At 43.7% G+C, this 26,431-nt stretch overlaps 1 protein-coding gene and 1 long non-coding RNA gene across 2 annotated transcripts in view; both read right to left on the reverse strand.

The window, feature by feature from the left end:
- The window catches only part of ext1b (exostosin glycosyltransferase 1b), a 150,375-nt gene that overhangs the window by 53,742 nt on the left and 70,202 nt on the right, over positions 1 to 26,431 (reverse strand). The gene's annotated exons all lie outside the window — the stretch shown is intronic.
- On the reverse strand, positions 1,687 to 25,941 carry LOC141754363 (uncharacterized). Its single transcript, XR_012590614.1, has 3 exons — positions 25,630 to 25,941; positions 25,227 to 25,576; positions 1,687 to 2,305 (listed from the first exon to the last, which is right to left on the reverse strand). It is a non-coding gene; the product is annotated as an uncharacterized LOC141754363 (long non-coding RNA).

A 26,431-nucleotide genomic window follows, 5' to 3' on the forward strand; every position in this document is an offset into this window, starting at 1 on the left:
CAAAAAGTATTAATACATAAAAATTTCCTGTAACATGTGTACAATTCTCTGATGTTTCACCCTGAACTTGTGATTTTATCCAATTGACCCTTCCCAAGTCCCGCCCCTTCCAGTGGACCACCGTGTGACCTTATTTGGAAAAAAAGATGAACGGCGAGAGACAAATATTTCTTTTATCCCGTTTTAATTGCGCCATGAATCACACATATGATGTTTGTCAATTTAAAACATAATTTTGCAGGTCAAGAAAGTTGCAGTTTGTCGAAGCATCATTCAGTTTTGTGTGAAACCGCTCAGTGAAATTAATCACTAATTTTTTATCTGTTCAAAATGTACCTTGAAAGGGAGATTTGTCAAGTATTTAAAACTCTTATCAACACGGGAGTGGGCAAATATGCTGCTTTATGCAATTGTGTGTATATATCTATTACTGGAAATCAATTACCAACACAAAACAATGACAAATATTGTCCAGAAACCCTCACAGGTACTGCATTTAGCATAAAAAAATATGCTCAAATCATAACATGGCAAACTGCAGCCCAACAGGCAACAACAGCTGTCAGTGTGTCAGTGTGCTGACTTGACTATGACTTGACCCAAACTGCATGTGATTATCATAAAGTGGACATGTCTGTAAAGGGGAGACTCGTGGGTACCCAGAGAACCCATTTTCATTCACATATCTTGAGCTCAGAGGTCAAGGGACCCCTTTGAAAATGGTCATGCCAGTTTATCCTCGACAAAAACAGTTTGGAGCGTTATTTATCCTCCTTCTCGACAAGCTAGTATGACATGGTTGATAACAATGGATTCCTTAGGTCTTCTAGTTTCACATGATACCAGTATCTACAATTTAGCAGCAAGTTGTGTTAATGCGTTAAAGAAATTATGGGCGTTAAAACTAATTTGTGTTAATGCATCATCACATTAACTTTGACAGCTTTAATTGATATGCATGTTGTTGTGACCAGCTTCCACATACATGTGTGTAGGATGGGTTTTCTATTGTCCTCTCTTTCCAGCCATTATGATAAAAACGTTTACTGATTTATATTGTATATAGCAAGTGTATTTCAGTTATAATCCTTGTTCATTCAAAATGGATATCTCTCTCTCTCTCTCTCTCTCTCACACACACACACACACAGACAGACACACACACAATCATTTGAGAGTGAGTTTGACATCAGCATCAAACACAGAGTATGTCAGCACCGCACGACACTGGAGAGCAGCATGATGTCTGAGGCAGTCAATGCTCCCAGGGTGTGTGTGTGTGTGTGTGTGTGTGTGTGTGTGTGTGTGTGTGTGTGTGTGTGTGTGTGTGTGTGTGTGTGTGTTTGAGTGTGTGTGTGTGTGTGTGAGAGAGAGAGAAAGAGAGGAAGTACAGCTGTCAATCACGAGCAGAGAGGCAAGCAAAGTGATACGCTACCCAGTGGGTTCATCAGTACCATGTGTCAGTCACACCCCGAGATCACATTGATTGTCTGTCGGCACCCATCTGAGTGCGTGTGCGTGTGTCTGTAATGTGTGTGTGTGTGTGTGTGAGAAAGTAGTGATAGTGAAGGGGGCATATTTGGCCTTGAGAGAGAAATATCGTGGGGAGTGGGATACAAAGGACAAGGAAAATAATGAGAGGGAGAGAGAGAGAGAGAGAGAGAGAGAGAGAGAGAGAGAGAGAGAGAGAGAGAGAGAGAGGACGCACCGTCCACAATGATGCAATTATGATTCAATTTAAATTCCTGCATCAATTATGCAAACATATTCAAGAGTCATGTCAAATATTGATAGGCTCTTCAACTTCCCGAACTGCATTCATTAAGGAGCCCAAACTTAAACTGGACTCTCTCATTAATCATGGATAGATGTCAGCTGGAGGTCTACATTCAAATTCAGCCAACACTCCCCGAGCCTCCATACCAGCAAAGGCTATGCTATACACCTGTGTGTATCTGTGTGGGGCCACATTTGTCTGCTTATCTGTGTGTGAGTTGCCACTGACTGACCTGTGTAGGTAGAGCCGCTGCGTTGTGCAGTTTAATACGGTGGAAAACCGTGACTGAATGTTATTATTGCATGAAAACGGTCAGATGTAAAAGGGCGGTCAATTGATTTAAATATTTAATCACAATTAATCATGACTGTCCATAGTTAATCGTGCATTTTTTATCTGTTTAAAATGTACCTTAAAGGGGGATTTGTCATGTATTTAATACTCTTATCAACATGAGAGTGGGCAAATATGCTGCTTTATGCAAATGTATGTATATATTTATTGGAAATCAATTAACAACACAAAACACTGACCCTCACAGGTACTGCATTTAGAATATAAAATATGCTCAAATCATAACATGGCAAACTCAAGCCCAACAGGCAACAACAGCTGTGTGTTGACTTGACTATGACTTGCCCCAAACTGCATGTGACAATCATAAAGTGAGCATGTCTGTAAATGGGTACCCATTTTCATTTACATATCTTGAGGTCAGAGGTCAAGGGACCCCTTTGAAAATGGCCATAACACTTTTACCTTGCCAAAATGTAGCAGAAGTTTGGAGCCTTACTTAGCCATCGTCCTTCTACCAATGGATTCTTTAGGTTGTCTAGTTTCATATGATGCTGGTACCTTCACTCTAGCTTTAGAACTGAGCCCGGGACAACCTAAAAATTGCAAGTTACGTTAATGTGTTAAAGAAATAGTGGTGTTAAAACAAATTTGCATTAACGCGTTATAATCTCGTTAACTTTAACAGCCCTAAATAACAATAATTATTATAATAATTATAATAATAATTATAATAATAATAATGCATTAGCCCTTGTGTGTGTCTGTATTCTATTGTGTCTGTGTTGTCTGTCTACATTCCTTTGTATCTCCATTATGTCACCACAGGGAACAGCCCCTTTGGCTACAACCGCTGCATCTTAGTCACATGACACATCTCTGAAGGGCTAACCTGGTCTCATATGACCGAATTTAGGCTCCAAAGCTGGGTGGGGTCACGGCGCACCGGTCAAAGGTCACTCCGGTCCCCACCCCGAGGAACAAAAGGGAGGACTAAGCCTTTCAGTGAGGGGTCTTGGTGGCCTAGATTTAGGCTGACAGGGAAAGTCATGCTGTCTGTCTGTCTGGGTGATTGTGTTCTCAACATAAGGGCTTATATGTCAGCGCATGTGTGTGTGTGCATGTACCTTTACTTTATGATATGCAGCTTATGTCTCTGTCGGAGTGCAAAGTGGTGAGAGTTCATGTTCGTGGCCGACCACATATGTCTGTGTGTGTTGTAACTGTGATGATGAACCCAAAAGTGCAAACCCACTGCCCCGACTGCAGGCTTCCCCCGGAGCGCTGCACTTGGCTGGTTGGTGTGTGTGTGTGTGTGTGTGTGTACGGGGGAACAGCTGTTCTCCAGCGCTACACGGGGAGGTCAGGGAGAGACACGGACGAGCTACAGCTGTGGCCCCGGGGCTTGTGGGAACTGTGGCTTGAACAACATGGGAGAAGAGGAGGAGGCGGCGGCAAGAGGGAAGGATGAGAGAGGAGGAGCAGAAGAGAAAAGATTCAACGGGGAAAAGATATATTTACAAGAAGAGACGACTGAGTGAAGCTGCAGAGAAAAAAAACGACAGAAGAGGAAACGAGAGGCCCCTCTGTGCTCGAGTCATCTGGAGCCACAGAGACCAGCGGGATACGTGGACCGCGGCGTGTTTTGGCCACGAGATCATCGCACGGGATGAATAGCACGTATCTGATCCATCCCAGGCCCATCAACCACAGCCACTTAGCATTCTGAGCAAAGCCCTCATGTTTAAGAAAATTAATCACGTTTATAAGCTCGTAAACAAGTCGACTTTCCTGGTAGAGAATCACCCCGCCGGCCAAAGACTGCAGAGTGACTCGAATAAAGACCCGCTGTTGGAGATAATGCTTATTTTGGGACAGCACATAATGTGATAAGTCTGAGAAATCACTTTATAGTTTTGCACAGACAATCATGAGCTGCGGTTGAGAGCAGAGGGCCCCGGCTCCAACAGAGAGAAACTAGCGGCGGAGAGGGAAGGGAAGCTGACAGTGAAAACTAATAAGCCCCGTGCGACGGGAGAGAAATGGGCTCATCTCTCCGAGGCACCAAGAAAAACTATCGGAGCTGTTGTACACCATTTCCAAGAACAAAAAAACGCCTCATCTATGCTGAAACCCAACACTAAATCCCTTCTGCTTGACAGATTCGGAGAAAGAATAATATCTGCAGCAAGAATAATATTTGCAGCCTGCATTATAGAAGCATATGAAAGAATAAGGAAAGAGATGGAACTAGGCCAAAAGCCAATTTATGGCTTTTGTGGAAACCTTTACAAAAAGAGAGAAAGTTGATCAAGGTGCTACTTAAAATCCTCTCTGAAAACCCCGCTCATACTCTCACTTGCAAGCCTCAATTAAACACCGCCGATTGCCATCTGTGAGGAAACTGAAAATCATTAAAAGTCTGCAAAGATTAAAAGCAAGCGTGGGCGTTAAAAAAGAAGAAGAAAGAAACAAGGGAGGGAAAGAAAAGAGAAGAGAGGAAAGTAGGTCAGTTATCAGAGATGAATGTGAGAGGTGACCTTCATGGCGAAAAGTTTGACTCTGAGCTTTTGGTATTAACCCTCTGGATCAACTTTACTGCAGCAGGTTCAGTCAGCTAGAGTGAGAGTATAGATATCATATGAAACTAGAAAAACCTAAGAAATCCATTGGGACCAATCATGTCATACTAGCTTGTCCGGAAAAAGGTTAAATAACGCTCCATATTGGGCTACATTTTGGCAAGGAAAAACTGGCATGGCCATTTTTAAAGGGGTCCCTTGACCTCTGACCTCAAGATATGTGACCGAAAATGGGTTCTATGGGTACCCACGAGTGCAGTCTTGGAATTTCATCAATTGGGTATCACTGTAAAGCTGAGACTCTTGTGGATCCAATGAACCCAGTTGTATTCATGTGTGATGATGTTAGTCCCCATAGGAGCCATTTCATTATAGAGACCGTTTTTTGAAACTTGACCTCTCTGTATAAAATGACCTGTGGTGACCTCAAAGATAATCACAGCCTCATGGAACTTTACAGCAACAAACTAGAGACCTAGAGCATTCAGAGGATGGATGGCTTTCCTAGGTAGATTGACAATAACGGGGTTTCTGAGCAGTTTACACAACAGAAGTGCTCGCCATCCAATTGCCAAAAATTCTTGCAGAAATCTCCAAATATCTAAAGTTTTTTAAACCAAATCACAGCATGGCTTCTTCTATGGTGTTCCTCAAGGTCTTGGTGTCTTAATGTGGTATTTTGGAGGGATTATTGATAATTTTGATCAATTCTCGTGTGGTTAAAAAAATGGTTAAATTTAGCACCAAATCTGTATAACAAATGGTACCAACCCAAAAATTGCTGAAACCACTTATGAGACATAATAGAGCATGGGGATGGACATCATATACTTCTATCATAATGTTCTTAACCCTTATACACTTTCACAATTTATTTTAATAAATTAATTAAACAAGATTTTTTTGTATTTGATTTATGACGAGAACAACTTGATACACGGAGCTGAGCTACATCTCAAATTAATCCTCAGGTTCTCAGCTTTCAGGTGATGTACACCACTTCTATATGACATCTACTGCTGACCTAAAAAAGACAATAATGGGTCTATTGTGGGTCTCAAAGGGTTAAGTGTACTCTGTAGATGAAACAGATAACGTAATGCATGCAAGGCTGCAAAGAAGCTGCATCAACAATATGTATATGACATGCTGTATATATGCATGTGACGTTCAGTGGGATTGGTGGTGCTCAAGTGGTTTAGTGGGGTTAGATTCAATAAACAGTATCCTAGCAACATGCCCTGACGTATGAGAGGGTAGATTTCCTGTAACTGATGAACTGATAGCCACAAATGTTCAGTGTTCAGTATATTGTATGTGTTGAAAGCTTGCCGGGAGGGACACACAAACAGAAAGAGGATGTATAGACAGGTCAGTTTCTATCCACAGAGGCTTTACTCAGATCTTTATACAAGAGCGCTACAGAGGATGATGCGCATGAGGTGGCTCTTATCGTTGCGTTCATCTCATATCTGTATGTGCTGTCAAAGCCGCGGCGTATCTGTTGTCAGGATGGCTCTGCACCAGCGCCAAAGAGATTTTTCTCGACATTGACTGTGCCAGAGTGTCAACAAGTTCACATACTCTTTTTTTAATGCAACCTGGATTTAAAAGAAAAGCAACTTTGACAAAACTAACGCAGGATTACTGCTGGGGAGAGGATGCAAAGAGACAGGAGATTCTTACTAAGTGAAGTGTTTTAATTAAGCAGATGAAATGACAAGATTACGGCACGCTGTACTACTACCTTGTTTTTGTGTGAGTGCCTGATTACATCAGAAAATGGCACAGCAAAATTAATTCACACATGCTCGGGAAATAAGGAGTGTTGAAAGCTGAGTGACCTAGTGAGTACTGGTGAGACGTGTACCATCCATTCCTGTCTCATAACTGACAGCAAATCATGCTGCATCTCAGTTTAAGGCTGCAACTAATGTTTATTTTCATCATAGTTTAACCAGCAGCTTATTTGTTATGTTATAATTAACTTTCATTAACTGAAAACAGTGTTATTGAGACCATAAACTCATGTTTACAATGTTTACTGAGGTAATAAATCAAGTGAGAAGTAGACTCATTTTCTCATAGACTTCTATACAATCAGACTTCTTTTTGCAACCAGAGGAGTCGCCCCCTGCTGGCTATTAGGTATAATGCAGGTTTAAGACACTTCAGCATTGGCTTCACTTTTCAGACCTGGAGGTTGCCCACTGGTATAAATCTGAAGATTTTCAAATTACATATCACAAAAAGAAAATTCTCACAAATGAGAAGCTGAACTGGAGAATGTTTGGCAATTATCAAAATAGTTGCTCTACTTCAAATAGCTTGTCTTGTCCAACCAAAACCCAAAGATATTCTGTTCATTACGTCTCATAGAAGACATATTTAACCCCCATGAGTTGGTTTGATTTTGTTCTGAAATTGTGCTGTTTTAAATGCTGGTGTGACTGAACCCCAACGCAGGTCATGCAGTGCAAACCAGTCATTGCATTGTGAAAATAACTTCAAGATATTTGATTACTATCAAACTCAACAGCTTTTCAAACGCCGAGAAAAGTTCATGCCCTTTGAACAAAAGCAGTATTCTTATCAAAAGTCCTCTTTTTTCTAATATAATACGAACGAAGCAAGAATGAACATGAAGAGGCCGTTCTCGGTGAGAGTCACTGACTCGACGAGTTTAACGATACATGCTGGAGGACGTCGGAGCTGTGGGACGTTCCTTCACATTCCTCTCTCGTTTTCTGACTTCTCCAAATGATGTCTCACTATCTGCATGTCTCGGAGTATCTTACTCCGGGTGAGTGTCTCTCCTCTGTGGCTGCCTTTATAAATATCTGTCCGTCTGTCTCTCTGAGATGAGATGAGGACAAGGGAGGTGAGCGGTTACAAAAAAAAAAGAGTTTTGACAGCGATGAATGGGTGAGCCGTGGCCAAAAAACCCCTCAAAGATCTTAGGGAGAAGAAAAGAAAAAAAAATGTTGTCACTTTCACCTCGTATCTCAGCTTACACATGGCATTCACAAGTGTCTCACGAGGGGGGAAAGAGCACTCCTCTCTCAGTGTGGATAGCGCAGAGACATTTTTAATGCCAGGCATAAATGGAGCGAAGGATTAATCGTATCTGGATACAATCTGGGTACCGGACAAATGTGAATGTGAGGTGTAAGAGGGGGGGGCCTTTTAGTCTCTTTCTTTTTTCCCCCACTGAGAAGCGCCGCTCTCACGCATTTCTGCGGTGCAGCGGAGCGGAGAGCCAGCCTTCTCTTCTTGTACCTGTAACAGAGGGATATTGTTGCAGCAGAACCGTGACTTCAGTTACCGAGCATTCCTGCCTCTTCATTTCAAAGACGTTAAAAAGGTAAGGCGAGGCGGGAGAGGACCAAACGGGTACAAAATAACAAGGTGCAGAAAGGAGGGAGAGGAGCGAGGAGGGAGGAAATATTAGCACCGATTACAGCGTGACTTTCTCAACTCGCGTGTTTAGCAGATAATTAAAGATTTTATTTTTACACCGACACCTCGACACCTTGGGCCCCATCTTACACCCGGCGCAAAACTGTCATTGCTAATTTCAGACCGCCGTAGTGGTCATTTTCACGCCTACGTTGTGTAAGTACTCGCACCCATTTGTGCGCCCATGGGCGTGTTGGTCTTAAAATGAGGTGTGGTGGGGGTACATTGTTGGTGCATTGCTATCTTGAGGCAGCAGAAAGCGATTGCGCCATTGACCAACAAAAACCTGGTCTAAAGTCTGGATCAGTATTTTCCTGCTATTTAAAGGGCACATTATTCAAATAGTAAGATGCGTCTACACAGGCAGGTTCACAACACGCGTACACTCTGCTGGTTACATACACAAGGACGCGCAGCAGTGCTCTTCCTCCTCAGTTAAACACAGTGTCGGCACGAGAACAATGTTTTTATTTATGTAAAGGAAAACACAAAATTCAGGCGGCAGGTGACAATTCAGAAAATAATGAAGTAAGGCTCTCTGGCATTCTGTTTTGCTGGCTTGACCGCCGTGACCAGAGCAATCACGGTGCACACACGCCTCTGTGGCTTCTCCTCTCATCGTCCCTCTGTGTGTGCGAGTGTAGACGTAGACTACTTCAAAGTTTGCGGGCCCTCTCTCCCTGAACAGCGGCATTTTGAGGCTGATGGATCGGCGCGTTACACACTGCCAGTGCCCTGCTGCAAGCCTGTGCCCCCCCTGAGTTGCATGGGAAAGTAATACAGTTTTCATTATTTATTAATACATGTTTAGCCTGGTGCTAATTATCATGTAATGCATTTTGCTTCCCCCCCGTGCCACCTGCAACGATTAAATAGGTTATCGGTGCATTTGCTCATATGCTCAATGCGCCGATGATGTGCAGGTGCATCTGGCTTTTAAAGGGAACGGGAGATGATACTCTGATTGGTTTAATTCCTGTTACGCCCAAAACACACCTATGATTCATTAAGAGACTAAATACAACCCCTTTGCCCATTGCGCCTTACTTTGCGCCCAGATTATGCACCGCTTAACTAGCAAAAGTGGAGTTGGACACGTCCTAAATGCACTTGTGCCATGCAGTATAGACCATGCGCTTTAGATCCTTTAAATAGGGCCCCTTATTTCGCAGGCACACACACACACACACACACACACACACACACACACACACACACACACACACACACACACACTCAGAGGCACTACTTCTCTTAAACTCAACAATGGTCGTCCTTTTCTCCGGCCAAAGAGAGCAGATGAGGAAATAATCTGGCCGCTTTTTATCTGACTCAGCGAGAGAATGTCATCTCCGATCCGAGCGTGCGATTCTCTCCAACGGGACGCCGGGGCAGCGGCTGTGTGTTTGTTAGTCACCCGCTCTGGCGATGGCACGCTTTCTACTTCCTGAAAGTCATAACAATCCCGCCAATGCTGCTGCATTAACCATCCGCGACAAATGAACCTCCGTCTGGCGAACGAGTCAGAAACACACACACAGAGAGAGCCGGGCTACGGTTTGATACATGTTATATTCACTCCGCTCAGGCAACAATTCTGTTAATGTGCACACACATATGGGACATATGGGATTGCTTGTCTTAGTTTAAAACATTGTATATTCATTCAGGAAATGATTTCATGAACACACAATCTCTCTATTACATACACATTTCCCCCGTCCCATACACACATCCAGAAAAAAAAGGCAATTTCAAGAGCTGGGACACCATTTAATCCCACAGTAATGGATTTACCTCCGACTGAGAGTCCAATTACCAGAGCTATAAATGCTAATGGTAGTGCTAATCATAACAATGGCGTCATGGTATAAAACCGCTAGCTAGGACACGGTGCCTGGTTCGCCCCGGCAACGGCGCCGCACAATTACAACTGAACACATAAACCGAGCGGCTCCAGCTGATTTAATCTGCTCTCACAACAACTCCTGCTTCTCTTCTCAATACTTCCTCCTCGGAAAACACGCTTGACAATCTCTCACCTTCTATTTTCTCTCTCTTTCTCCAGCTCTACTCATTTAAAAGTCTATTTAAAGCTTCATTGTTGATTTTCTCGGCTACTCGGGGGCAGCAAAACAAGCTGGAAACACAACACGGACATATTATCGGCCGATATGGCTAATGTGTTGGCAAAGAGTTGCACATCCAGCAGATTTGTATTAACAGAGCATCACCTCTCACATTATACGTACTAATTTGATCAAATGTAAATATAAAAATATTGATTAGTGCACCTTTAAAGTTACAATTCTTCAGATAATTATTGTATCAGACCTCGTTTTGGACACTTTTTAGGGATGACATTTTTTCCAGTAATAGCAAATCAGTGTATTTGCATTCTGTAACTGCCTCTATATAGTAGTTTCCTTTTTACTGGCGGGGTCCGTCTTTCCCGTGCAGGACTCAGGAAATTATCAATGCATGTACTGGATTGAAGGCAGAAGACATTAAAAAAAACAGTGCGTGCAGTATAACGGATTATAACTTCATATGAGGTCAATCAGAAAAATTAAAATATAATCACCCAGATCTAAAGCAGGGCAAGTGGGGCCCGCGGGCCAAAATTGAGTAAATTTAAAAATTAAATATGCAGTATCTAACTATTCATTATTTTTCTGAATTTGAGCACGGCGGGCAGAGTGACACTTTGTGCAGGAAATCAGTTTGGTGCGAGCGAGGTAATAAAAAAATGGAGGCAAGGGAACTTGGGATCCTTCTACTATTTTGCATCTTAACAACACAATAGATTTTTGTTTTTGGCCCGTGGCGCACCACTGAGTTCCAGTTTTGCACAAGTACTGCATTTAGCATAAAAAATATGCTCAAATCATAACATGGCAAACTGCAGCCCAACAGGCAACAACAGCTGTCAGTGTGTCAGTGTGCTGACTTGACTATGACTTGCCCCCAAACTGCATGTGATTATCATAAAGTCTGTAAAGGGGAGACTCGTGGGTACCCATAGAACCCATTTTCATTCACATATCTTGAGGTCAGAGGTCAAGGGACCCCTTTGAAAATGGCCATACCAAAATTGTGCGCAAGTTTGGAGCGTTATTTGCCATCCTTCTCCAACCTTCTAGGTTTTGTAGTTTCATATGATGCCAGTATCTTCACTCTAGCGCTCAAATTGAGCCTGTTGCACCTTAAAAATTGCGTTAATGTGTTAACGACAATAGTGGCCTTAAAACAAATTTGCGTTAACGCGTTATTATCGCGTTAACTTTCACTGCCCTAAAATTTACACATGATCAAACTCAAACTAACGAAACCAATGAGCTAGTGTTTTCTACCGGCTGTATCTTGTCAAAAAAATACAAATTTCCAAGTCCTGAATAAGACTGAATAAAACACAAGCAGAAGTGATTAGTAGAGGGCGGGGAGTGTTGATCGATTTAGCCTCTCTGATAGTGCAACAAAAATTAGTTTTTGATATTTGGAAGAAAAAATGTTACATGATAAAATAAACAGCAGTGCAATCCTCAGTGTGCGTCTGGTCATCAATCCAGCCTGGATCTCTCTGGCTCACCTCCCATCCTCAATGTTAACTGGGTCATCTGTGGGGGAGGCATGGCGCTCTTCCGAGACTTGCACTAACTCACATATGCACACACACACACACACACACACATATACACACACACACACGTGCCTTCAGTCGGCGAAGTTCAAAGAAGCCCAATAAAACATTTACAACGTGGTAAAGCCTTTTTCTCTTCCCCCACCCTTCTCTTCCCTCTCAATCTGCTTCTTTGGCTTGTTTTGCATCTTCGGTCTCCCTCCCATGATTCTCTGTGCTTGTTACGAGTCTCACCGAGTCTCGTCCGTTTCTTTCTCTCGGCTCTGCCAATGACCCTGGGTTAAACACATTTAATTAGCGCTCACAGGATCTACACGCCCCCTCCTACTGGTGGCTTAGAGACGAGCCCCTTGGACTGACATGCAGCGTGTGTGTGTCTGTGTATAGTGTGTATAGTGCATGTGTGGGTTTGTTTGCTTTACAAGTTGAGATGGTGCAGTAGTAGATGATGTCAGATATCTCATGGGCACATACACACTTTCCTCAGGCTTGATAATTACACTGGTCTGGGCCAAGGTCTTGCGGCGCTGAAAACAAACGCACACACACACACACACACAGAGCTGGTGTGAGACCAGCAGCGCTCTCCTCAACCTTAAGGCCTTCTTCATTCCTCGCATTACAGCACACAGAGCCACGGTGGAGCCACTCGCTTTGAAACGTGCTGCTTCTGTCGAGTTTCTGTTGCGCCAAGACACAGCAACATATCTTACACAGCGTGGGTCAGGAGTGTCAATATATATATACACGAGCGCATGGTGGTCTTTCATGTTTTTGACAGTGAGAGTGAAGCGGTTATCTGGAGAGGCACATTCAATATGCTTATAGAGAATATTCAAAGGAACGCGGTGGGCCTTGGGTGCCTGCTAATGAACAGCATACAGTGCGTTGAGACGGACTACGGAGGTACAGGAGCGCACAATGCAGCAGGTCAGAGCCTTTAATGGTGATGAGCAGAGTGTGTGCACACTCCAGACTGGTGGGGGGTGGAAATAAAACACTCCTCCAGTGATTTTACACACTAAGTTTAATGTAGGCTACTCCTTCCTCCTTGAGCTTGAGACTGACCCTGAGCCACAAGGGTAGAATGAAAGATGCTATCAGGCTGCATTATGGGATTTGTAGGATTCAGCATTTGGCGGGGGATAGACCCGAACTAGAAGACTAGGGATAACACAATACCAGAAATGTAGTAGTCGATACCAATTCGATACCACGGCATCCTGTGCCAACCAGAAGGTGCCTGATTCCATGTGAATGCAGCATAATGCTTTCTTGTACGGGTCTATAATTTTGGGATTTTTATAAAAACAAATTCATGGTCCTAATAAATTGAAAGATGTTTCCTGTAGAGAAGTATGTAATCATAGGATAAATAAAGTTCAATAGCTAAACTTCCCAATTCGTCTGCAGGCAAGCGTACAATTCAACATATACGGAGAACAAAGTTTCCAATAATAACGAATTAGTTCTTTCAAGACATTACAAACCCCATTTTCCTTGTAATTTGTAACAAATTAAATAGTTCTTTCTGGGGAAACTTCTAGGAAATTATTGGGAAATTATGGACCACGAAAACAAAGTGTTACCAACAACATGGCACAAGCTTACAGAGAAGACGGAAAGACATTCAGTCGTTGCGGTGGCGAGAAATCCACCAATAAACAGTACAGCAGACTTTCCCCTGAGGGTGATCAAGACGAAAACAGGAAATTTGGTTCAACAAAAAAAACACAACAGTTTTTCAGAAAAAAACAGAAGCAGCATTTTGTGTCTTCGAATCAGAATAAAACTTTCATGTTTTGTTTTTTTTGCCTTCGCGAGGAAACCAGAGCAGCAAAACAAATCACCCTCACTTGGTTTCGAAATGAGAAAAGAGCAATTTACCAGACACGATGAGAGAAAATAAAGCTGTGGCGCTCAGTTTGAAAGCTGATGCAATCTACCTTGCAGTGGAACATCTGGGGAAATAAAAAGGTCACACAGATTTATATTTAGATGCCGCAGGGAGAAATATGCCTCTCCACTCCGCTCTGCATCCGAAAGCTAACAATGGCCCCGCTATGAAGAGCCAAATTAATGTAGCGTTAATGGCAGCCCACTGTACGGCTAATGGCTCCTGGTTTTGTTTCTGTAAGCAGTCTGACATAAGCTAATGGTACACTCTGGTGAGCTCAACACACGTTAGCTTTCATGCTAGGAAGATAAAAGCTCTGTATGCTAATTTTTGTATTTGCTTCTTCCTTTGTGAGATCTGGGTCTCTCTTCAATTTTAGTTATCACAGGGCAGCCGTGGCTTTTGGAGAGCAACCCTCTTATCTTTTATGTGACCAGGGTATTAGCAGAGAAAAACATCAACCGGACCGCCACAAAGTACATCAGTGTGAAAAGGTTATATTTTGGAAAATACTTTTATTCACTTTCCTGCCGACAGTTAGATGAGAAGATTGATATCACACACGTCTGTACGCTAAGCTACCCCCTGCAGCCGGTAACCTTAGCTTAGCACAAAAGCGACAGTGACAACAAGATGACACTTTAGTTTTTGTATAGCCCCAACCAATTATATTTAAAGGTCCCATATCGTGCTCATTTTCAGGTTCATAATTGTATTTTGGGTTTCTACTAGAACATGTTTACATACTTTAATGTTTAAAAAAAACTTTATTTTCCTCATGCTGTCTGCTTGAATATACCTGTATCTACCCTCTGTCTGAAACGCTCCGTTTTAGTACATTTCAATGGAGTTGCAATGGAATGGCAATAGAATTGCATTGCTAGGCAACAGCTTGGGTCCATGTTTACTTCCTGTCAGCTGATGTCATTCACATACACTGCAACAGGAAATAAACTGGGACACATTTAGAATGTTTACGTTTAAAACTGTGTAAAGGGTCTAAATATTGTATATTTGTGACATCACAAATGGACAGAAATCCTTACAGCTTGTTTCAAATGCAGAGGTTCTGAATACGGGCTGTGTGTATTTCCCTGTGGATTGAGCGTTTCGATACTTTCACAGTATTCATATAGGACTTAAACCGGCTTTATAATATAAAAGCCTTTAAAGTGTCACTTTTTTCCAATATGGGACCTTTAACGTGTTAATTAGTGAGATTTAGAGGTGCAGGTAGGCTCGGCGGCGGCTCACATTACTGCAGTCTTGGAAAGGGAGGAGTGAGCGGAGGGGTTCTCAGTTGGTTGCAATCTGCAACCACACCATTATATGTCCAAATCCTACACACTGTCCCTTTAAAAGTCAATCTTCTAACTCTCCGCTAGAAGGTGAATAAGTGCATTTTCCAAAATGTATTCCTTTAGAGAGTTTCAGGGTGAATTTATCCTTCAATGAAAATGCTGTAAAATATGTTCCACTGCTGCAGTTCTCTCACATTAAACACATCTAAGGCGTATTCATTAAAGCAGAGCAAACACTTACTTCCTCAGATTTAAAGCTCTGCCAGTATTTGTTTTTACTACCGACTGTGCTTCATTTTCTCACTTTCCTGTGAGCTAAGGGTAATGCTAGCTTAGAAACCGATAACTGACATTAAAGCCTTGTTTAGCTGTAGGTACACGAACATTAGCTATTTGCTGATGGCACTGCCTGGCGTTAATGTCTTTCCTCTTGCTATGGAAGCCGAGACATCATCAGTCTTCTTTATGAATATTTGTGTTGGAAATCGAACTCCCTCGGGGACACTGATGCTTGAGAGAGAGAGAGGGAAAATAAATAGCAAATATGCAGAAAGAGAACGAGACCAACACCACAGGGACTAGACTGAGGAGAAAGCCAGGGAACATTTCAGGCAAATACAGGATTAATTAGGGTGCATGAAAACACCCGAGGGCGCCCACAGGGTCTTGCTTTCCTCCTCTGCTTCGAGAGGCTTAGAGGGTCTTCTCCGCTATCTCTCCAGTAAAGGCCTTGTAGACCGACTGTGATTAATGCTCGACACTTGCTAGTGGGCCTCTTTTTTGCTTAAGATCCAAAAGGGGCAAACTGTTAACCTGTGATTGAGCTGCGCTGATTCACCTCTAATAAGTCAAAGAAGGTAATCCACCTCCCAAGCTCCTTGGGCAAGGCAGCGCATCGGTTCATATCGGTCGGATGGATTGGATGCTGGTGGAGCGTTAACCCTGTCAAAAGCACCATCTGTCAGCCGTCCTTTATAGGATGGAAGGTTCTCCGCTGACAGGCAGGGAGGTATCATCTTACTGGCACCATGGGGTGGAGTGTGAGTATACGGGAACGGCGGAGGAAATTAATCTGTGTTTCAATATTTGTACGCTGCTGTGTGCTGTTGTATATGGACACCTGAGGAGCTGTAGAGGATATTGGCCAACGCTGATTCGGTGTAGCTCTGCCTCGAGTTTATTACAAAGCACCATGGCATAAAGAAATGTGAAATGAGATGCTTTTTTTTATAGACAGCCCGGAGTCCTCGCAGAATATAATGAATAACAAACAGAGTTTTAAAAATACAGCAAAATGTAGTCTTATTATTATGTTTTTTAATAAAGAGAACCTATTCTTCAATTTGGAGCTTGAGCAGTTCACCAGTCAAGGAAGAAATACTCAGATCTTTTACTAGCACTAATAACACAGTGTAAAAATCCTGCATTCAAAATCTTACTTATAAAGACATAGTTTGGATGTTTTGAAGTGGGGTTGTATGAGGTACTTATTCATAGTATTATTCTGCCTATGTTTGTAAAGCACTTTAGTCAGCTCACGAGTGTATTACCTACAGTAGATGATGGTCGGCACACCCTCGGTTTGGAGAAGCAGACGTAAGTGCACGGAAGCAAAGCAATGTACCGCTATGGACGGGGCTGGCAGCAAGACGTATTTTAGCCACTTAATATATGCCCTCTTCAAAGACACCAGACTCAATTGAAATAACCTGTAATGTACCTTGCAGAACACGGGAGTTGCTGGTCTACTGCTGCCTCGATCGGTTAGTTTATTTGTGTTATTGTGTGACTTTGGCGAATCCAAACTAACCAAAGTCACACAATAACACAAAGGCAGCAGTAGACCAACAACTCCTGTGTTCTGCAAGGTAAAATTACTGTTTTTTTCCCAATGGAGTCTGGTTGCTTTAGTGAGAGCATAAATAACGGTTTCCTTCACTCCTCGCCTGAAACATAGACTGTATAGCTGTAATCTTAAAAGTAACAAATAACTGAAGTTATGCAAAGGGTAAAAAGTACAATATTGTCCAAAGTAAAAGTATAAAGTCGCAAAAAATGGCAATACTCAAATAAAGTACAAGTACGTCACAATTGTATTCAAGTGAGTGAATAGTTACATTCCACCACTGCAGTTAAAAGATAGTTCACATGAGGTAACAAGGGATGTGATTATTGCATATTTCCGTGCATTAAATAGATTACGTGGTAATCCAATTACATGGTAATTCCATTTGGAAATTAATTAAGTCACTAATCAATTTAAGTACAGCTTAAATGTGATGAGAAGACATTGAGTGACACCACCAGTGACACACTAGGAGTTAAAAACTACCCGTAAGATCGACATAAATTCTGTATGAAGAACTCCCGAAAGGTTCTCCGGTATAGTCTCTATATTTGCTTAATTGAGAACATGCAGTATAAGAATACGACCATGGAGCTCATTTATCAGAGTGTCCCTTCATGTAAAAAGTTTTATAGCTACTTAATTCACCAACGCTGGTTTTACAGTTTGCTCATTTGTTCCAATTCTTTTAATGTATCAGACCAAGGTCAGCCTGAAATCATATCATGAAAAAGCCCCCAATTTGTGTCCAACCGGTGTGTATGTGTGTTCACGTGCACAGACAGTATCCATGTCCGCACGTGCACATCCGATTCCCTGTGCGTGCTGCTTTTAACAAAGCTCCCAGTCAGCTTTTCCAGACGTACTCTCAGCATGACACAGTGGGTGCCGCCTGATTCATGATTCACCGTGTTATGACAATAACACTGACTTTTGGGGCTGAACAATGACTTTGTATGGACTTGGCAGATATCTGGAAAAAAACCCAGGTTCTCCTAAAACAGTACACACAATGAGCTCATCTTTGAAGAGGGGGCTTTAAAGTGAGTAATGCCAGCCTCCTCGGCTATGCTCATTACAGCCGAATTAGGCCGCGTCGTCGCGGTAAGCTCCAGTAATCAGACTACCTCGGCGGCTCGGCTTAATTGGCTCATCACTCAGCCGACTCTCACTCGATGCACGTTCAAATAGAAGGGAACCTGTCATTTATCTAGCGCTTGAAACAGCAAAAAAAAATTAAAAATAGAAAGGCATGTTGTTTTTCAAAAGGTGTCTTTCATGATCTTAAACAAGGCAACAGTGAATCTGGGTCAAAGCAAAGCCAGAAAAGAATACGGATATTGTAGTCATCAAGGAGGTTGTTATATTGCTCATGTTTTAACCACAGCTACAGCATACCAACGTATCCCCAGTGGAAAATATTCCCCCCGGCTGTATTAAAGAACAACCCAAGACACTTGAGTTAAAATAACCTTCAGCTGCGTGTGTAAAAGTGCTGCCCACAATTCAAATGAAAAACTCAGAAGTGCTTTAATTCATTCTCCTCATCCAACTCAACCTAAAACAACCTTCTGCAGCAACCATTGGAAATGAAGGAGCTCAAACAGAGCATTTCAGACGGAGGGTAAAAAGAGGTGTTGCAGCACAGCTGTCATGAGAAATATACGTGTTTCTTGAACATTAAAGCATTGAAACATGTTCTAGTAGAAACCCAAAATACAAGTCTGCACTTGGAAATGAGCATAATAGGTGCCCTTTAACACCCACACACTTAACCTTTATGACAAATTTCAGCCTCGTAGGTGGAAAACTACGGTCGCCAGAGGGTGGGGAAATTTTTGTGGGCCGACTGACAGACAGAGTGAGCTATAAAGCTGCCGCTCGCAGCTAAAAAGTAAAATTAACGCGATATGCGAGTGATGTGTGATTCCAGCACTACTGCCTGTGCATTCAAATAAATATGCAGGGCCCTGTCAGGGAACGCCACACCACGAGAAAGAAGAAACAGGAAACAGATGAGCAAGAGAGATGGAAATCACACGGACCGAGGGCGGAAATGAATGAACAAGAGTGGGAGAATGCGATAGAGGCCAGCAGTTTTTGTTGGCCGGCTCGGGCCTCTCTGTGCCAGCCTCTCTGAGAAGCTCAGATATCCATCAGGTCTGCCTCTCTCTGTGCTTGACAGCGGGTCTACAGAGGGTCCTTTTCAAATCAGGCCTCTCCTACCGCTGGCACAGCGCCAGATAAAAGGCCCACTCTGAAGGGGATTCCTCGGCCCGCAGACCTCCGCTGGGAAACGGCTGAGACGGACCAATGAGCGCTTTTGTTGAAGGGAAGAGCAGGGCACGGCGGTCAAGGAGACAGACAGACAGAGAGGAACTAAACGAGGAATGAGGGGAAAAAAAGAGGAGAGAGATGTATTAACGCAACACACACACACAAACAATCTCAGGCAGCGAGACACAAGCTCGATAGGGGGTCCTGTGGGGACCTATTCGACATTTGTTCAATGCTTCCTATAGACATTTGTGCCACGTATCTCAATGCATGCCTTTTCCTCCAGAGGGGCGACATAGGGACTCACACTGGGAGCTGGGATGTGATTAAGAGCTGCAGCTATGCATTCGGTATTTAGTTGAAAGAAAAAGAATACACCTCAGGATCTGTGACCTGGTTATCAATGAAGTCGAGCAAATAGTATCCTGATGGAAAGGTCACTTTCACACCTGTGGTTCAGCTGACTTCATTTGTCCGAACCAAAGAAACTAAATGATGTAGTGTTGCCTTTTAGTTCTACTTTGTTTCGTTTTCACACTGACTCAGTATAAATGAACCAAGAGTTGAAGATGAAATTCAAATGGACTAACAGGTAAGTCGTTTATTGGACAGCTTTGGCGACTGTCATCCTGCATCAGTAATACATGGTTTATTACGGTGATTGACAGAAAATGTGCTGCATTTCACTGAGCCTTATACTCGTTTTTCTACAGTGCCGCAGGTACCGTCAAGGCCCGAGACTAACGTCGCCCCGGAGACGATAGAAAATTCTGGAAGCAGTAACCTCACTATTGATAATGCTACATTGAACAACAAATCTGTGTTGAAATCAGCACGACGAGAGCTAGTTAAATGTATCTGTTAGCAGTTGGTAAGCAGCACAGTCCTGCACCGAGCTAACAGCTAACGTTAACGATAGGTACGATTGATTTACGTTATGATGCATTCAGGCTCTATTCAGTAAAAATAGTTTTGGGCGAAAGTAAATTACAATTCTAATGTTATCATGACGCGTTCAACTGTAATCTTGTAAAATGTAGTTTCTTGATGAGAAACTTGAATAATTCCAGTCGTTTGAAAGGAAATGTTTTCACAGCAATATAAAATAGATATTAGAGATGGAATTATGACCTCTCTAACTTCCTAAGAAAAAACAGTATGCAAACGGTAACGGCTCCTTCGCATCGAAAGGGGCCAACTGAGGTGGTTCGGGCAACTGATCAGGATGCCTCCTGGACGCCTCCCTTTGGAGGTTTTCTGGTCACGGCCAACTGGTAAGAGGCCCCAGAGTAGACCCAAAACACGGTGGAGAGATTATATATATCTCGTCTGGCCTGGGAACTACAAAAACGTTGCTGGGGAGAGGGACGTCTGGATCTCCCTGCTAAGCCTGATGCCCCCGCGACCCGGCCCCGGATAAGGATGGACGTTGAAGTTCATCAGATTTATTGTTTTACTTTACTCGAGAACTGTGAAATTTCAATGATATTGGTAAATTTCTAGTATCGTGACATCCCAAATGCATCATACAACTGTAATAGTACTTCAACTTTTGAATTCAGTTGTTTGCAGCAGAAATGAACCACACCACAATTTGCTTAAAAGTGGACCAAAGTGCACTCCTTTAAGCTGTGTCGCTGTGGTTGATTGGTCTGCACCGGCGTCACAATAACAGAATAACAGAGTTCGGCCTAAAAAAGCCAAAACAAACAGGCAAATGCAGCAGTTTGTTTGAACAGAACTGAGCAGATTATTTGTGAAAGCACACCGAGACGCCAACCATGACATCAGTGGAAAAATTGAAGGTCAGTGTGTTTTTCTTACTTTGTGAAGTTTGGAGATATAACAGACATGCTACACTTGCATTTTAGATAAAGGCCCCTGACCAGAAGCATGGTTGTCTGTCACACAAAGCAAGGCCGGCTGATTCGGGGAGTCATTCTGAGAGAAAACTAGCCTTTGCTCGAATGAATGACACCTGTAACACTGCTGTTAACAGCCGCTCTCTCCCCGCGCTGTACTTATCAAGCTTTACGGAGCAGCAGTGGAAAGCCAATCTGGCATCGCTCACCACCCTTCTCCCTGCTATCTCACTCAATGTGACTTGTCAGGCAGCCCTGATTCTCAGATGAGCCCTCCCAAGGGATGACACACGGGACTTGTGTTGACTGAAGCACGGCGAGCCTTCAGCTGTGCCACGCTTGCTAAACAGGACGCCCCGATATCCGCTCGCCGCACTCGGGCTACTTAGCAGTCAACGCGGCTGCGGGGTTGCTTCGGTTATCTGTTTACGTCGACCAGCTGACAGCCGGTTATGCCGGAGTTAGCTGGGCGACACAATTGGAGGGAATATTCAGCAGCGTTTTCTCCATAAGCCCCTCGAGAGTGTTTACTTATCAGCGGGCGCACACCCCTATCAACAGCCTTGCTCCAACGCACCGCGAGCAGAGGAGTGTCGGGAGGGAGAGAAAAAGACGAGGGGAGCGAAGGCGGGAAAAGAGGCTCTCTGGAAGGTTTTGATATGTACTCAGGCAACATACATGGCTACTCCACCGGCTAATGCTGTACTCCTTGAACACATCTGTGTGTGGGACAGGAAGGGGGGGGCCTGGCTTATGAGCTTCGGGGAGTAAATTCCTCGCTCTCTCTTGTCCCTCGAGACCCATTCTGCTGCCTGTAGATAAGTGTGGAATTCAGGCTTGGTGGCAGGCGTGCCGAGGTGAAACGGATGCCTCGGCTTCGGCTCAGGCGGACCCGCAGTGATAACCGACCGCCGGCCAAGACTGAGGCCTGCCAGCGTGCGCCGACCGTGGAAGCTTAGGAAACAATATTCTTATGACGAGACGGGCAGAAAAGCAGCCACCTATTGTGAACTACACAGGCCAAAACAGGAATATACAGGCTCTAACAATGTCAGGATGATCCTGTGAGCTGTGTGGGCTTCATTACTTGTGCTGGCCGAGCCGGCGCTGGCGAGATATCCCCTCAGCTACTGAACACAATGCAGCGAGCACTGCTGTCTCCTCTCTATACATCTCACACCAAAGCACAGTCACTTCTAATTAAATTTATAGTAATGGGACGGGTTGGCTTGGCAGTGCATTGTGAGTGTGTGTGTGGTACAGTGGGAAAGACGAGGGATCAACGCACAACTGAAAGGATTTGACGGCAGTTGTCCCTCAGCGATAGAGCCCACTGAGGAAGTTCAGACACACCGATGGGGGAAAACGGAACCTTCCTTCCTATACAATAACAAGCCGTAAAAAGAATCGCTATAAATTCATCCTCGCCGGTGATGGAAGCGGCGATGGCGGTTTACATTACGTCTCTCTGAGTATTATTCCAGAGGCAGCAACAATTTAAGCATCAATTGCTTATTTACACAGAGGTACATGAGGATGAAGGGCAACGATGTGGAAGCAAAGAACAATATCACAAAAGGTGTTTTAACAAAAATAAAAAGGACAAATGGTGACAGAAAGATGATGAAAATAAAGGAGCTAAATACAGAAGCAAAATGTCATGGAGCTAACACAAGCCCCGTCATATTCTCTAATTCATTACCAGCTGCGACAGCGTGTGGCTGGTATTGTTTTCACCTTGAGAGTTTGTGTGTCATCATGGCTGTCTGTCTGTGGACAGATTTTGTCACCGCAATAGTGTGCAACATGCAGTCATAACACTCTGCAGGTGTATAGATACATTTTGAGATCAAAATGATGGCAGAGCTCGAAGATGGGTGTGGTCCGAGCAAGGAAGTAGGGGGTTAGGAAGTGGGGAAGTACGTCCCTGGTCCAATTTTTGGCGTTGCGGCTGGTGTGATCCCATCCAAGATGGTGTCTAGTTTATGTTTCTCTTGCCAAAAAAAACCAACTAGAATTACCGCCTCATAGTTGTATGCCTTCGCCAACCAGTCAAGTTGAGGTTTACATCCATGTCTGTCCATAATGTCATCACTTCATCATTTAATCCTGTTATATTTGTGTGACATTGCCATAACTAGCATATGAAGTCTTGAGTTATTGCCAAAAACGTGTTTTGTGAAGTTACAGTGACCTTAACCTTTGACCGACAAATTCTAATCAGTTCATCCTTTATTAGTCTAAGAGGATATTTAGTGCCAAATTTGAAGAAATTCCCTCAAGGTATTCCTCAGATATATACATAAAAATTCCATTCTGAAGTTACTAGAGCAGCACAAAAAAAGTAATAGTTTGTATTCCTAAAGGCTCATTACTACTCTACTACTCTACTACTCTACTACTCTTCTGCAACATGTGCCAAACTATGCCACCAAAAAAAGAAAATTCCTGTGCATTTGTTGCAGCGTACACTTTCAGTATGACTAAAAGTGACTCTGATTTGTGGTGCAAACGTGAATCTCTGCAGGGCACGCGGTGCTTCCACATCCAGCCTCCAGTCAAATGGGAAAGAACGGCGCTTGCTGCCTAAATGCTGATGAAAAACAAGGCGGCGTGGGAGACCGAGCAGCCACCGGAGCAGGGTTAACATGAACGAGAGCGGGGGGAGGCGTGTGGGAGGGTGAGTGTGTCGCGGTAGAGGCCTGCGAGTGTCGCCGCCGCCACCTCGACCACTTTGTCTGACTGATGAGTTCAAACGGGACATGGTAATAGCCTGTCTCCAACATTCCCCTAACCATAAATCTCTCTGCAAGAAAAATGGGAAAGCAATCAGGTGGGTTTTCTGTGCATGCGTGTGTGTGAAAGAGAGAAATACGGAGTGAAACCAGACAATAAGAGCATGCAAGAGAAGGAGTGGTTGTGTATTTTACTGAAATTACACACACATACATACACAAAACGAGGCCACGAGCATTTACTATATGAAAAGACACGAGATGATGAGTGGGCACTCAAGCACTTGAGATATGAAGCTTGTTTTAGTGCGCATCAAAAAATGAAGCTGTCGTTCTGGCCCGGCACTTAATATGATTAAAGAGTGAGAGACAATAGAGAGCCTTGCCCTTTTCTTTAAAGTAGTTAAACCATTAAACAGGGCAAGAAGAGTTATTCCGGAGAGACTTTTGGCAGCCAGAGCGGGTGGAGAGTGGCCAAAGATTTAAAGCTTTACGGTCAGAGAGATGGAGAGATGGAGATGGAGAGAGATCCGCCTTTGGCCAGGAGCGGATGTACCTCAGAGCAGTGCCTGAGTATCGATCAGACCCAGACCCTTTCCTGTTTATCATTCAACGCGTCATCGTGACAGGCATTAATAAATACCTCCACACTCCGCTGTGTCAGCCACTGGGAGGCTAACGGAGCAGCTAAAGGTGCTGGAGTGCACACAATATGGCATGTTTACATCTGTGTGTGTGTGTGTGTTTAAGTCCACGATGTGTGCACGGCCTCGCCATCAGCTCACGCACGCGGGGCTCTCGAGAGACTAAGATGTAGGGCCTCATCAAAAGCACGATGCGGCCAGTGTGCTCGGTGCGCCGCATTCAGCCGTCAGCGCTGTGCGACAGGGCCGCCAGGTCTGCCAAACAGACTGCTGCAACACTGTGGCGAATGAAGTCGGAGTTTATTGAACGGGGAGGGAGGGACCGGGTGGAGAGGAAGGGAAAGGGGGGAGGAGAAAAGAGTGTGAGAGGGAGATAAAGAATGAGGGGAAAAGTTCATTATTCACCGCGGTGAAAGAGCGAGAAGGAAGGTGAAGAAGGGGAGAGGCTCGATGGACTGCTACGACCACCGAGGAGAGCGTGTTAGGGGGGGTAGCCAAGCTAGCACTGTAGCGCTAGCATGTTTACTGCCAGCTCACCACTCTCAGTTGTGTGGACTATTACAGTTTATGTCATAGACCAGGGGTTCCCACACTTTTCCATACCAAGGCCCAGACGTTAGCCTAGCATTAGCTTATGGCCGGGCCTGCCCTTTTGCAAGATGTCTTAAAAACCCATTGGTAATACTACGACAAATATAAAAAAAATTAAATAAAACAATTAGAGCTGTCAATTGATTAAAATATTTAATCGTGATTAATCGCACATTTTTTTTAGCACTTCAAAATGTACCTTAAAGGGAGATTTGTCAAGTATTTAATACTCTTATCAACATGGGAGTGGACAAATATGCTGCTTTATGCAAATGTATGTATATATTTATTATTGGAAATCAATTAACACAAAACAATGACAGATATAGTCCAGAAACCCTCACAGGTACTGCATTTAGCATTAAAAATATGCTCAAATCATAACATGGCAAACTGCAGCCCAACAGGCAACAACAGCTGTCAATGTGTCAGTACGCTGACTTGACTATGACTTGCCCCAAACTGCATGTGATTATCATAAAGTGGGCATGTCTGTAAAGGGGAGACTCGTGGGTACCCATAGAACCCATTTACATTCACTCATCTGGAGGTCAGAGGTCAAGGAACCCCTTTGAAAATGGCCAGTATGCCAAAATGTAGCGCAAGTTTTAGAGCGTTATTTAACCTCCTTCCCGACAAGCTAGTCTGACATTGTTGGTACCAATGGATTCCTTAAATTTTCTAGTTTCATATGATCCAACTTTAGAACTGAGCCTGCTACAACCTAAAAATCGTAAGTTGTGTTAAAGCATTAAATTAGTGGCATTAAAACTAATTTGCGTTGATGCGTTATTATTGCGTTAACTTTGACAGCCCTAATAATTTTTCAAGGGCAGTTGTGTCATGTGCTTCATCACTATTTCCCTTCTTCTACAGTACGAGTAAACTCGGCTAGCCAGGCTACCGAAATTAGCAGTCCATGCTTCTTCACTCGTCGAAGAAGCATGGACTGTGTGAAGTTTAACAAAATGGTAACGACATTGAAAATTAGCCTTTACTAACAGCTAAACAAACCACAGTAACTCACACACACACACACACACACACACACACACACACACACACACACACACATCCTCATCCTCCTCCTCCTCCTCCTCCTCCTCCTCCTCCTCCTCCTCCTCCTCGACGGGGTGAGGACAACCTGCTCCAGTCAAAACAGCGGACGCCGTGACCGCAAAGTTTCCAGCGACCGGCGTGGGAGAGAGTGGCGACGGCCTTCAAAGCTTTGTTTGCCTGCAAACAGTCCGCAGAGAGCAGACCAAACACCCTCCCACCGGCTGCCATAAACAATAACAGACCCCCACGCAGGAGAGAGGACAAGCAGGGGAGCTAAGTGTGTTTTGGAGGAAGGACGGGATGGCGGGATGAAGAAAGGGATGGAGAGAGTGTGTTTTTGATCTTTTGGCCCGTGATGGCGACACCTCTGAAATATCAACTCCAAGCAGGGAAACCGTTGCTCTTTGCATTCAGTTTATATGCAAATGCGCCCAAACAAGTGGGAGTAAGTTAACCATGCATGAGTA

This window comes from Sebastes fasciatus, chromosome 17, assembly GCF_043250625.1.
Source record: "Sebastes fasciatus isolate fSebFas1 chromosome 17, fSebFas1.pri, whole genome shotgun sequence".
In the NCBI taxonomy this organism is placed as follows: Eukaryota; Metazoa; Chordata; class Actinopteri; order Perciformes; family Sebastidae; genus Sebastes; species Sebastes fasciatus.